Source organism: Oncorhynchus mykiss, chromosome 6 (genome assembly GCF_057628025.1).
Source record: "Oncorhynchus mykiss isolate SJ-2025 chromosome 6, ASM5762802v1, whole genome shotgun sequence".
In the NCBI taxonomy this organism is placed as follows: domain Eukaryota; kingdom Metazoa; phylum Chordata; class Actinopteri; order Salmoniformes; family Salmonidae; genus Oncorhynchus; species Oncorhynchus mykiss.
In genome coordinates this window covers 50833854-50846718 of record NC_143027.1, presented here as the reverse complement: position 1 = coordinate 50846718, position 12865 = coordinate 50833854, and positions in this window count along the sequence as shown.

The window sequence follows — 12865 nt, the reverse complement described above, 5'->3', positions numbered from 1 at the left end:
ACCTGGCACCATCCCTATGGTGAAACATGGTGGTGGCAGCGTCATGCTGTGGGGATGTGGCAGGGACTGGGAGACTAGTCAGGATCGAGGGAAAGATGAACGGAGCAAAGTACAGAGAGATCCTTGATGAAAACCAGCTCCAGATCGCTCAGGACCTCAGACTTGGGCATAGGTTCACTTTCCAACAGGGCAACGACCCTAAGCACACCGCCAAGACAACGCAGGAATGGCTTCAGGACAAGTCTCTGAATATCCTTGAGTGGCCCAGCCAGAGCCCGGACTTGAACCCGATCGAACATCGCTGGAGAGAGCAAAAACTAGCTTTGCAGCGATGCTCCCCATCCAACCTGACAGAGCTTGAGAGGATCTGCAGAGAAAAATGGGAGAAACTAATACAGGTGTTCCAAGCTTGTTGCATCCTACCCAAGAAGACTCAAGGCTGTAATCACTGCCAAAGGTGCTTCAACAAAGTACTGAGTAAAGGGTACACAAAATACCTCATAATGACAAAGCAAAAACAGTTTTTTATAAATTAGCCAAAATGTATAAAAAACTGTTTTTGCTTTGTCATTATGAGGTAGTGTATAGATTGATGAGGGAAAAAATTACTTCATCAATTTTAAATAAGGCTGTAACGTAACAAATTGTAGAAAAAGCCAAGGGTTCTGAGTACTTTCCGAATGCACTGTATTTATCTTTGATATGAAGGTGCTAAATAGAACCATCAGTGGCGTCCCATCATTCAGGGCAGGTGGGCAGAGCCCCACCTGATTTTTTTGCCTATTTTGCATGGTATTTTGTCATCAGCTTGCAAACAATGTAAAAAAAAGAATAATCATTGAGCTAATAAAGCCGCATACAAACATGGTCTCTTTTTTGCTTTCTTGACTAAGTCAGCTCCAAACTGCAGGTGTTTCAGCCTAGCTCAGTGCTTTCTATGGTGGTTGGAGCCAGTGGAAAATACAGAGCGTTGGGGTTGGTAATGTTCTCTAGTTGCTCCTTGATTGGCTCAGTGTTCTCTCACTCATGGGGACACTACTTCGCCGCAAGATCTACGGGGAGAGATTGAAAACTCAAGCCCCTGGGTGCTGCCATAGAGTTACATTAGAAGTGCCCATCCAAGAAGGCTGAAGGTCATTGGACACAGATATAATGCTGTCAGATTGCATTATAACTACCGTAGCTTTGATTGGACTGATCATGTCAACATCATACTTTCAAAATCTTAGCTAGCAGTCATCATGAATCAAGTCTACAATCTACTGGCAAATCTTTTTCATTCCTTGTCACATAAAGAGAAATTATAGATAATGTGTATCGGTACTCATTGGCCATTGGACATTAACATTACGCAACAAGTTGGATGTCGAAAATTCAACAATGAATGCTTTGGAAGAAATCAGTGGCTAACTGCAAGCATTGCAAAACAATCACTTGCCTGCTATTCCTGCTATTAAGGGTCTCTTTTCCAAGCTTAAATGATAAACATTCAACATTGGCCATGTTGTCAATCCAGCATGACTTCTGCCACGTTCAAAACAACTGGAAACTCGGAATTTGGAAAACTCAGACTTCAGTGAGTTCAAGACAACTGGGAACTCTGAAAAAAAACTAGTTCCGTTTTGAACGGTCATCCAACTCGGAATTCCAAGACGGGAACTCGGACTCTTTCTAGAGCTCTGACATGAAGATCACAGACATCATGATTCTACCTTGTTTTTTTCCAAATTTCCAGTTGTCTTGAAAGCACCATAAATCCAGAGAATGCCAGAATTGAATGGCAAAGTTTGCTGAGAAAATATGCCCACAAAGGACCGCTGTGCCATCTTCCTGTTCAAGTAAGCACAGTACAACAAGTCCAAATATGTCTTGTATGCTGCTGCATAAACTATGTAATATGCCAGTGAGATATGTATACTGTAGCTAAGGAAGTAACACTAAGTGTATGTTGTGTAGTAAGCTGTTAGTAGCCCATGTGCTTCACCCTCAAAATGTGGTCTCTTTTATCCTCATAACTTTGCCTACAGTTCTGACTTGGTGGTCATCATCGAATATTGTAAGTTGTCTGCTTATGTGCCCTCTTTATTTATCCTACAGTTCTGACTTTGTGTACATGGAGAATACTGTAAGAATGGCCCATGATCTGAAAACAAAGTTATATTGACTACGTCTGTCCTAGCTCGTTCATTAATGTCTTAATCTAAATTATGAATTGCCTCTTATCCACTCGTCGTCCCCTTATGCCATAGTTTGTACATCTCAAATGCCATTAGAAACCACATTTGTTTAAGCAAGTCAGCCATATCAGCTATGTTTCTTAAAAGCCAGTAAATTAGGCTGAATTAAGTGTTTCACTGCCAGACAAGGCTCTGCTGATAGCCAGGTGTAGCAGAGGTAAGGTGTTGGGACTGCTGTTGGGATAGCTTTATGTACAGGTGAAGTCAGAAGTTTACATACACTTAGGTTGGAGTCAATAAAACTTGTTTTTCAACCACTACACACATTTCTTGTTAACAAACTATGGTTTTGGCAAGTCGGTTAGGACGTTCTGTCTCCTAAACATGAATGTACTTTGATGTGAAAAGTGAAAATCAATCCAAGAACAACAAGAAGGGACCTTGTGAAGATGCTGGAGGAAACAGGTACAAAGTATCTTTATCCACAGTAAAATGAGTCCTACATTGACATAACCTGAAAGGCCGATCAGCAAGGAAGAAGCCACTGCTCCAAAACCACCATAAAAAAGCCAGACTATGGTTTGCAACTGCACATGGGGACAAAGATCGTACTTTTTGGAGAAATGTTCTCTGGTCTGATGAAACAAAAATAGAACTGTTTGGCCATAATGACCATCGTTATGTTTGGAGGAAAAAGGGGTAGACTTGCAAGCCGAATAACACCATCCCAACCGTGAAGCAGGGGTGGCAGCATCATGTTGTGGGGGTGCCTTGCTGCAGGAAGGACTGGTGCACTTCACAAAATAAATGGCATCATGAGGCAAAAAAACTATGTGGATATTTCAAAGCAACATCTCAAGACATCAGTCAGGAAGTTAAAGTTTGGTCGCAAATGGGTCTTCCAAATGGACAATTACCCCAAGCATACTTCCAGAGTTGTGGCAAAATGGCTTAATGACAACAAAGTCAAGGTATTGGAGTGGCCATCACAAAGCCCTGACCTCAAACCTATAGAACATTTGTGGCCAGAACTGAAAAAGCATGTGCGAGCAAGGAGGCCTACAAACCCGACTCAGTTACACCAGCTCTGTCAGGAGGAATGGGCCAAAATTCACCCAACTTATTGTGGGAAGCTTGTGGACGGCTACCCTAAACGTTTGACCCAAGTTCAACAATTTAAAGGTAATGCTACCAAATACTAATTGAATGTATGTAAACTTTTGACCCACTGGGAATGTGATGAAAGAAATTAAAGCTGAAATAAATCTCTACTATTATTCTGACATTTCACATTCTTAAAATAAAGTGGTAATCCTAACTGACCTAAGACAGGGAATTTTTACTAGGATTAAATGTCAGGAATTGTGAAAAACTGAGTTTAAATGTATTTGGCTAATGTGTATGTAAACTTCCGACTTCAACTGTATGTCCTAACAGTTTGTAGGCACAGTTTGTCAACGTTAAAGTGCAATTTATGTATTGTTTAGTGTTGTGTTGATTAATGGCTTTGCTGGCATACATCAAAGAATGTTTTGGGGAGATTGCCTCACCAAGATGAACATGCTAAAATCGCCATTTGATGGAATAAATGATGATGAACTTCACAGTGTTGCTTGACTGCCATTTGAGAAATACAAATATTCTCGCTCTTATCCATAATAATGTCATCATGTAGACTAGCCAACCCTCACAGCATACCCGCACTGTATTTGCAAGCTGTTGACTAGAGCGCAGGTGCCAGGACCAGAGCAGGCACATTTGCTATTTGACAGTTTTTGTGACTAAACTATCAGGTAGAGTTGAAAATGTGATGGAAACAAATTGAACTTCAGAATTTTATTCAGTACATGAAAACTTAAGTGAAAAAGTACATTTTGTGTGCACTACCTCATCATGCACTGATTTTTATCCGCAACAAGTCCGTTTGGAGGAAAATGCTAAAATTCCAGAATATTCACATGAAAATGTATTCGCAATTGGATGGAAACCTAGCTACTGATGTTCTTTTCTATACATAAGATCATACATAATTATTGCCTGATGATCTTCTGAACAATACATACCTTTCTGATGCATTTCAGTTACTTCAAACCATACTTCCTTCAGATTGAAATACTGTCAAAAGTACTGTCAGACTGATTTGTAATAGACTGTCATAGCCTCAGTTAAAAGAGTAAACATTGGCCATTGATTACATCACTTTTTTACATAGATATTTTTAAATATCAAAATGGGGTCTCTCTGGGTGTAGCATAAGATTGGTAACACATTTTATGGGGTCCTTATTACAGTGTAATTAGGGGTTCACAGTAAACTGTGAAACCTATTGTTAATCAAAAACAAATTATTGACCTTGTCAATTAACTCAAGCGTAGATTGGTATTTTTTTTGTTTTGGCACACTAGAGGACATGAGTAACTTGGTCAAAAATAATGGCACCGATTGGCCTATAGGTGGCGCCGTTATAAGCAGTCTCACATAACCCCTCATATCCGCTGCCCCGTTTGACCTAGGGCCTTGTTTGTAGGTCTGTCAGGATATATTTTCCTCCATCTTGAAAATTTTGGAAAACCTTTGAAAAACGGATTCTCATGAACCATAAGTTCAAATAAAACCACAATGTGTATGTAGGCCCATGGTATATCTCTTAACTTAGTTTTAGAAAAGCTAAGGGATTGGTTAAGAGATGGCTGAGTTATTGACAAATAAAAAATCTGATTTTAAGTGTCTATTTAAACCACTGTAAATCCACTCCACAGTGGCCTTTCAACTTGTTATCGCTACCATGGGAGTCCCTAAAATGAACCTTTCAACAGCTTCTGATCTCATATTATTTTGGGATTCCTCCAGGCCGGTACATGCGTTGCTTTCTGCAAGTATGGACAACCCCACTGGGCACAGACGTCAGTTCAACGTCTAGTTTTTATTTACATTTGTAAACTAACGTGAATATAACACGACATCAACAAAAAAGGTCACGATGTCATTGGATTTAGGTTAAAAAAAATACTAAATTCCCTTATGTTGTTGACTTTTTTAAAATCAAATCAGTTTCCACGTTGATTCAGCATCGTCACATTGAATTTTGTTGAAATTATGTGGAAACATTGATTCAACAAATATTTGCCCAGTGGGACGGAAAGTGTGTACAATTGAAACCAAGGTGTGACATGGCAACCTCATAATGTTGCTAGGGGAAATTTCCCCAAATGCACTATGCTTTTGAAATTGTACCTTTGATTTATAATATTTAATTAATGTGCAACTTTCACAAGTTTTCAACCACAGTGTTCATATTAATAAAATTATCCACCTAATGATGTTGTTTTTGTTTCTTGGGTCACAGAATGCCTTTTCTGAATGCCTTTTCTTTTTTGGTGGGTGGCCCTTGGACTATAACTATAAATATATTTTTTAGACATAATAAACAGTTATGGTTCAAATTGAGAGATAGTCATTCAGTGCTTGCCAAATTGTGAGCCTATTAGGCTTGGTTGATTAATGGTTTATAAATGCACTTTAAATGGTCATAGGACAACCTCTTTTTTAATCATGTTTCACGGTTGAAGCCCATTCTCATTTTTGGATGAGATGCATTGGTGCATTTATATGTCACAGAAATTAAGGCATCATGTCAAGAACTGCCCATCTGTGCAACGCGCTCTAAAAAAGGAAGACCTCAAACATGCCCACAATTTGTGTTGACACTGACATGAAAGTACGCAAAGAACCGGGATTGAGACAAAGGTTGTGTGCAAAATCCAGACATAAGAGATTGCTGCGAAAGAACCAAGTGTTTGAGCAGGAAAAAGGAAGATGGAGGAAGTGGATGCCAGGGTTGCAGTAGCGGTACATGGGTAAAATGACTGGGGAAGTCAAGCCAGTAAAAAAAGCTATATTACAACCTATGTTATGATAATTGCTTTGTTTGCTCTATAACCCATTCGTTAATACACCAACTTGATATTGCCTACAATAAGGCGGAATCAACCAAAACAACCCCCCCCCCAAAAAAAATAAATAATAATCACCATCTGAATGTTACACATACACAATCCATGTCTCAATTGTCTCAAGGATTAAAAATGTTTCTTTACCTTGTCTCCTCCCCTTCATCTACAGTAATTTGAAGTGGATTTAAGTGACATCAATAAGAGATCATAGCTTTCACCTGGATTAACCTGGTCAGTCTACACTGTGTACACAAAAGTATGTGGGCTCCCCTTCAAATTAGAGGATTTGGCTATTTCAGCTACACCCGGTGCTGACAGGTGTATAAAAATCGAGCACACAGCCATACAATATCCATAGACAAACATTGGCAGTAAAATGGCCTTACTGCCAAGAGCTTAGTGACTGTCAACATGTCACCGGCATAGGATGCCACCTTTCCAAAAAGTCAGCGCGTCAAATTTCTGCCCTGCAAGAGCTGCCAACTGTAAGTGCTGTTACTGTGAAGTGGAAACGTCTAGGAGCAACAACGGCTCAGCCACGAAGTGGTAGGCCACACAAGCTCAGAGAACAGGACCGATGAGGGCTGAAGCGCGTAGCACGTACAATTTGTCTGTCCTCGATTGAAACACTCACTACCGAGTTCCAAACTGACTCTGGAAGGAATGTCAGCACAATAACTGTAAGTCGGGAGCTTCATGAAAAGTTGTTTCCATCACCATGTGCAATGCCAAGCGACGGATGGAGTGGTGGAAAGCTGGCAGCCATTGGACTCTGGAACAGTGGAAACATGCTCTATTGAGTTATAAATCACACTTCGCCATCTGGCAGTCCGACTCGGTTTGGCAGATGCCAGGAGAATGCTACTTGCCCGAATGCATAGTGTATATTGTAAAGTTTGGTGGAGGAGGAATACTGGTCTGGGGCTGTTTTTCATGGTTCGGGCTAGTCCCCTTAACTTTCAGTGAAGGGAGATCTTAACTTAACTGAATGGAACTAAATAAGAACATTTCATGGTCCTGTTCTTTTTTTTATGAAGAGCACCTACCTATGCATGTGAAGCTTTATGTACGAATAGCTGTGAAAGCTTTCGTCCCCAAATCACTGCAGTGTAAAAAAAGAAGAAGAAGGATTTGGCCATGTTTCAAATGTGTGCAGATGGACAGAGTATACTGAAGAACAGTGTGTAGAAGAACACAACGGTGTTGCAATAGTGGTGGGGATCATGATCCCGAGTTCCTGGAGTACCCTGTAAGGGTGAAGGAAATTCAGGTGGCAAAAGTTTGGGCGGTCAATCTAATCTCCTATGCGGAGGTGATTAAAAGAGTTGAGAAAACAAGTGACTTTGCCTGTAGGCCAAGTAAATGTTTGCTGCCAGTCAAAAGATACCATGTGTGTTAAGGGGGATTTTGTGGTGTTCATGCCACAGTTATAAACTGTACGGCTTAAGTGTCAAAGAAACTAGACATTATTGTGGCTGCGGCAGCAATTTATTTGGGACTTAGGAGTTTATATTGGAGACTTTCAAGGTGTACTGGCTCCAATATACCATAGAAGAAGAAGTGAGAGAGAACGTAGGTTTTTCAATGAAATTTGTTTAGCTTTTTGGATACAGTAATTGTGCTGGATGATTTAGCACAGGTAGCTAGTTAGCATTTGCCAGCTAGCCAGCCTAGTGTTGGCTAGCTAGCTAACGATAGCTTGCTAGCTAGCCAGCTAACATTATCTATGCTAAATCATCCAGCAGAATACCAAAAACTAGCTAGCTACATTAGCTGCCATTTTTGGTAGGCCTACCAACTAGGCTAGACAGGAGGCTAGCTAACTTAGTTAACATCTCCACATAATATACCTTCCATGCTAGCTAGTTTTCTAACCTTGACAGCTAACATTAGTTACCTAGCTAACTACCTAAAGCTGGCAAATAGCTAGCTAGCTGGGCTCTACGGTCAAGTTCTTCCCTGAACCTTGTTCTCAGGGTATCTGTACCCAAGAGTATTATGTGAAGCACATTCAGCATGTTAACCTTAGGTAGCTAGCTACATGTGTCAACACACCTTTGTATACACTCCTTGGGTATCTTTACTATTTGTTTTTTGACAACTTTTACTTTTATTTCGTTATATTCCTAAAGAGAATTATGTGCTTTTTACTCCATACATTTTCCCTGACACCCAAAAGTACTTGGGCTATACGTAAATTTAAAAAAGACAATTGCAGTCTTGTTTGCTTAATATAAAGATTTTGAAATTATTTATACTTTCACTTTTGATACTTAAGTATATTTAAAACCAAATACTTTTGGACTTCTACTCAAGTAGGATTTTACTGGGTGACTTTCACTTTTACTTGAGTCATTTTCTATTAAGATATCTTTACTTTTACTCAAGTATGACAATTGGGTACTTTTAACACCACTGAGACCCTTTTCAATGGAAACACTATTAGTATAATACTAGTTGAATAACACAACTAGGTATCTATGCAAAGCTACGGACTAGACCCTAAATGATAGAAATCATGACAATGATCATTACAGAGGAAGGTTTCTAGCTATACTGCCTCTGAGTCTGATGATAGCTAGCTAGTAGGCTAATTGGCTTTGCTAAAAATGCATAGTTTTTCTCTCATTTTACCACAGATTTCCACAAGTTCTCAGACTCCAGGTGTCACGTTCGTCATAAGGATCGGACCAAGGAACAGCGTGAGTAGAGTTCCACATAATTTTAATAAATCGAAACTCACTGAACAAAACAGCAACCTACCTACCGACCGACCGACCGACCGAATCGTGACGCTACTGATGTGCACTAAGGCAACTATACATAGACAAGATCCCACAACACAAATGAGGAACATGGCTACCTAAATATGATCCCCAATCAGAGACAACGCTAAAGAGCTGTCTCTGATTGGGAACCATATCAGGCCAACATAGACATACAAAAACCCCTAGACATACAAAAACCCTAGACAAACAAAAACTAGATTACCAACCCTAGTCACACCCTGACCTAACCAAAATATATAGAAAAAAAGAGATATCTAAGGTCAGGGTGTGACACCAGGATAGGAAAAATGTTTACAAGAATCAAACAGATGAAGACATAGATGTTTCCATTGTTATTTCTATTGTTGCTTGTAAAAGGGGAATACATTTCTGTCTTCTCTGAATTACCTAGCTACCTAGGCTACTCAACATACTATAGGCTGCAGATTTGAATCACCACTAAAACAGTTATTTTTTGCAATCGAGTAAGCCCATATCTTTGTTTAATCTAGTTAATCAAATGATTAATCCAATAATACAATCCTTATTACTTTGTAAGAAATGTAAGGTTGTTTTACATGTTGCAATAGAGTTAACTAGAAGCTCATCTTTTGTTTGTTGGTATTTTCACTTGGTAATGATTAGTAAGTAGGTACTGTATATGGTAATTGCTCATTGGTAACCTATTTATGTAGGTAATGTACTATGTAGGTACACAATAATTACACGTAAGTACCCCTCAATGTACACTTCGTTTTAACTAGCTAAATTCTGTGTAACACCAGTAATTACGTTGTACTTAAGCAGATATTACATTGTACTTTGCCAGCAGTATACCACCCTGCATCCCACTGCTGGCTTGCTTCTGAAGCTAAGCAGGGTTGGCCCCTGGATGAGAGACCAGTTTCTGCTGGAAGTGGTGTTGGAGGGCCAGTAGGAGGCACCCTTTCCTATGGTTTAATAAGAATAATAATATCCCAATGCCCCAGGGCAATGATTGGGGACATTGCCCTGTGCAGGGTGCTGTCTTCCGGATGGGATGTTAAATCGGCGTCCTGACTCTCTGTGGTCACTAAAGATCCTATGGCACTTATTGTAAGAGTAGGGGTGTTAACCCTGGTCTCCTGGCTAAATTCTCAATCTGGCCTTCATACCATCATGGTCACCGAATCATCACCAGCTTACAATTGGCTCATTTATTCCCCCTCCTCTCAATTGTAACTATTCCCCAGGTCATTGCTATAAATGAGAATGTGTTCTCAGTCAAGTTACCTGGTAAAATAAGGGTAAAAAAATATTACATGTACTATTATGTTTATCCTCCCACCTGGATGGAGCTTCCAGAAGCCTTAAAATGAGAGTCAGGATGGGTAACGTAAACAAGAGATCACTTGTAAATACACATTTTTACAAGTGTGTACCCCTCAAGATACACTTCATTTTAACCAGCTAAATCCTGTGTAACAACTAGTAATTACACTGTACTTATACAAATATTACATGTACTCTATGGTGTATTAGTGCATTTATTCTCCTACTTGGATGGCGCTTCCAGAAACTTAAATTAGGGCCAGGTTGTTAGGATGGGTAATTTTTATTTTTTATTTTATTTTACCTTTATTTAACCAGGCAAGTCAGTTAAGAACAAATTCTTATTTTCAATGACGGCCTAGGAACAGTGGGTTAACTGCCTGTTCAGGGGCAGAACGACAGATTTGTAACTTGTCAGCTCGGGGGTTTGAACTCGCAACCTTGCACCTTTTCCTTGCACCGGCAGAACAGAGAAGAAGCTACGTCTGGTGAGACGAGGGGTGGGGGTGTGTGTCTATTTGTTAATAACAGCTGGTGCGTGATGTCTAATATTAAAGAAGTCTCGAGGTATTGATTGCCTGAGGTAGAGTACCTTATGATAAGCTGTAGACCACACGACCTACACAGAGAGTTCTCATCTATTTTATTTGTAGCAATCTATTTACCACCACAGACCGATGCTGGCACTAAGACCTCACTCAACCAACGCTATAAGGTCATAAGCAAACAAGAAAATGCTCATCCAGAAGTGGCACTCCTAGTGGCCGGGGACTTTAATGCAGGCAAATTTAAATCAGTTTTACCAGGATGTCACATGTGCAAAAAAACTCTAGACCACCTTTACTCCACCCACAGAGAAGCATACAAAGCTCTCCCTCGCCCTATATTTGGCAAATCTGACCATAATTATATCCTCCTAATTCCTGCTTACAAGCAAAAACTAAAGCAGGAAGTACCAGTGACTCGCTCAATGCGGAAGTGGTCAGATGAAGCGGATGCGACGCTACAGGACTGTTTTGCTAGCACAGACTGGAATATGTTCCGGGATTCATCCAATGGCAATGAGGAGTATACCACCTCCTCAGTAAGTGCATCGATGACGTTGTCCCCACAGTGACTATACGTACATATCCCAACCAGAAGCCATGGATTACAGGCAACATCTGCATTGAGCTGAAGGCTAGAGCTGCTGCTTTCAAGGAGCGGGACACTAATCCGGACGCTTATAAGAAATCCCGCTATGGCCTCAGACAAAACATCAAACAAGCAAAGCGTCAATACAGGATTAAAATCGAATCCTACTATACCGGCTCTGATGCTCGTCAGATGTGGCAGGGCTATGACTACAAAGGGAACATTCTTGAACTCCACACTGCCCTTTCTCACCTGGAAATAAGGAACACCTATGTGAGAATGCTATTCATTGACTACAGCTCAGCGTTTAACACCATAGTGCCCACGAAGCTCATCACTAAGCTAAGGACCCTGGGACTAAACACCTCCCTCTGCAACTGGATCCTGGACTTCCTGACGGACCGCCCACAGGTGGTAATGGTAGGCAACAACACGTCTGCCATGCTGATCCTCAACACTGGGGACCCTCAGGGGTGTGTACTTAGTTCCCTCCTGTACTCCCTGTTCACCCATGAATGCATGGCCAAACAAGACTCCAGCACAATCATTACGTTTGCTGACGACACAACAGTGGTAGGCCTCATCACTGACAATGATGAGACAGCCTATAGGGAGGAGGTAAGATAACTGGCAGTGTGGTGCAAGGACAACAACCTCTCCCTCAATGTGAGCAAGACAAAGGAGCTGATTGTGAACTACAGGAAAAGGAGGGATGAACAGGCCCCCATTAACATCGACAGGGCTGTAGTGGTGCGGGTAGAGAGTCGAGAACGAACTATCATGGTCCAAACACACCAAGACTGTTGTGAAGAGGGCACGACAAAACATATTTCCCCTCAGGAGACTGAAAAGATTTGGCATGAGTCCCAAGATCCTCAAAAAGTTCTACAGCTGCACCATTGAGAGCATCCGGACCGGTTGCATCACCGCCTGGTATGACAACTGCTTGGCATCTAACCGTAAGGCACTACAGAGGGTAGTGCGTACGGCCCAGTACATCACTAGTGCCGAGCTTCCTGCCATCCAGGAAGTAATAGGCGGTGTCAGAGGATAGCCCATAAAATTGTCAGAGACTACTGTCACCAAAGTCATGGACTGTTTTCTCTGCTATCGCACAGCAAGCGGTACCGGAGCGCCAAGTCTAGGACCAAAAGGCTCCTTAACAGCTTCTACCCTCAAGCCATAAGACTGCTGAACAAATAATCAAATGGCCACTGTACTATTTGCATTGCCGTCCCCCCAATAGTTGTGCTGTACACTGCTGCTACTCGCTGTTCATTATCTATGAGAGAATACCAAGAGTGTGCTAAGCTGTCATTAAGGCAAAGAGTGGCTACTTTGAAGAATCTCAAATATAAAATATATTTTGATTTGTTTAACACTTTTTTGGTTACTCCATGATTCCATGTGTTATTTCATAGTTTTGATGTCTTCACTATTATTCTACAATGTAGAAAATATTAGAAATAAAGAAAAACCATTGAATGAGTAGCTGTGTCCAAACTTTTGACTGGTACTGTAG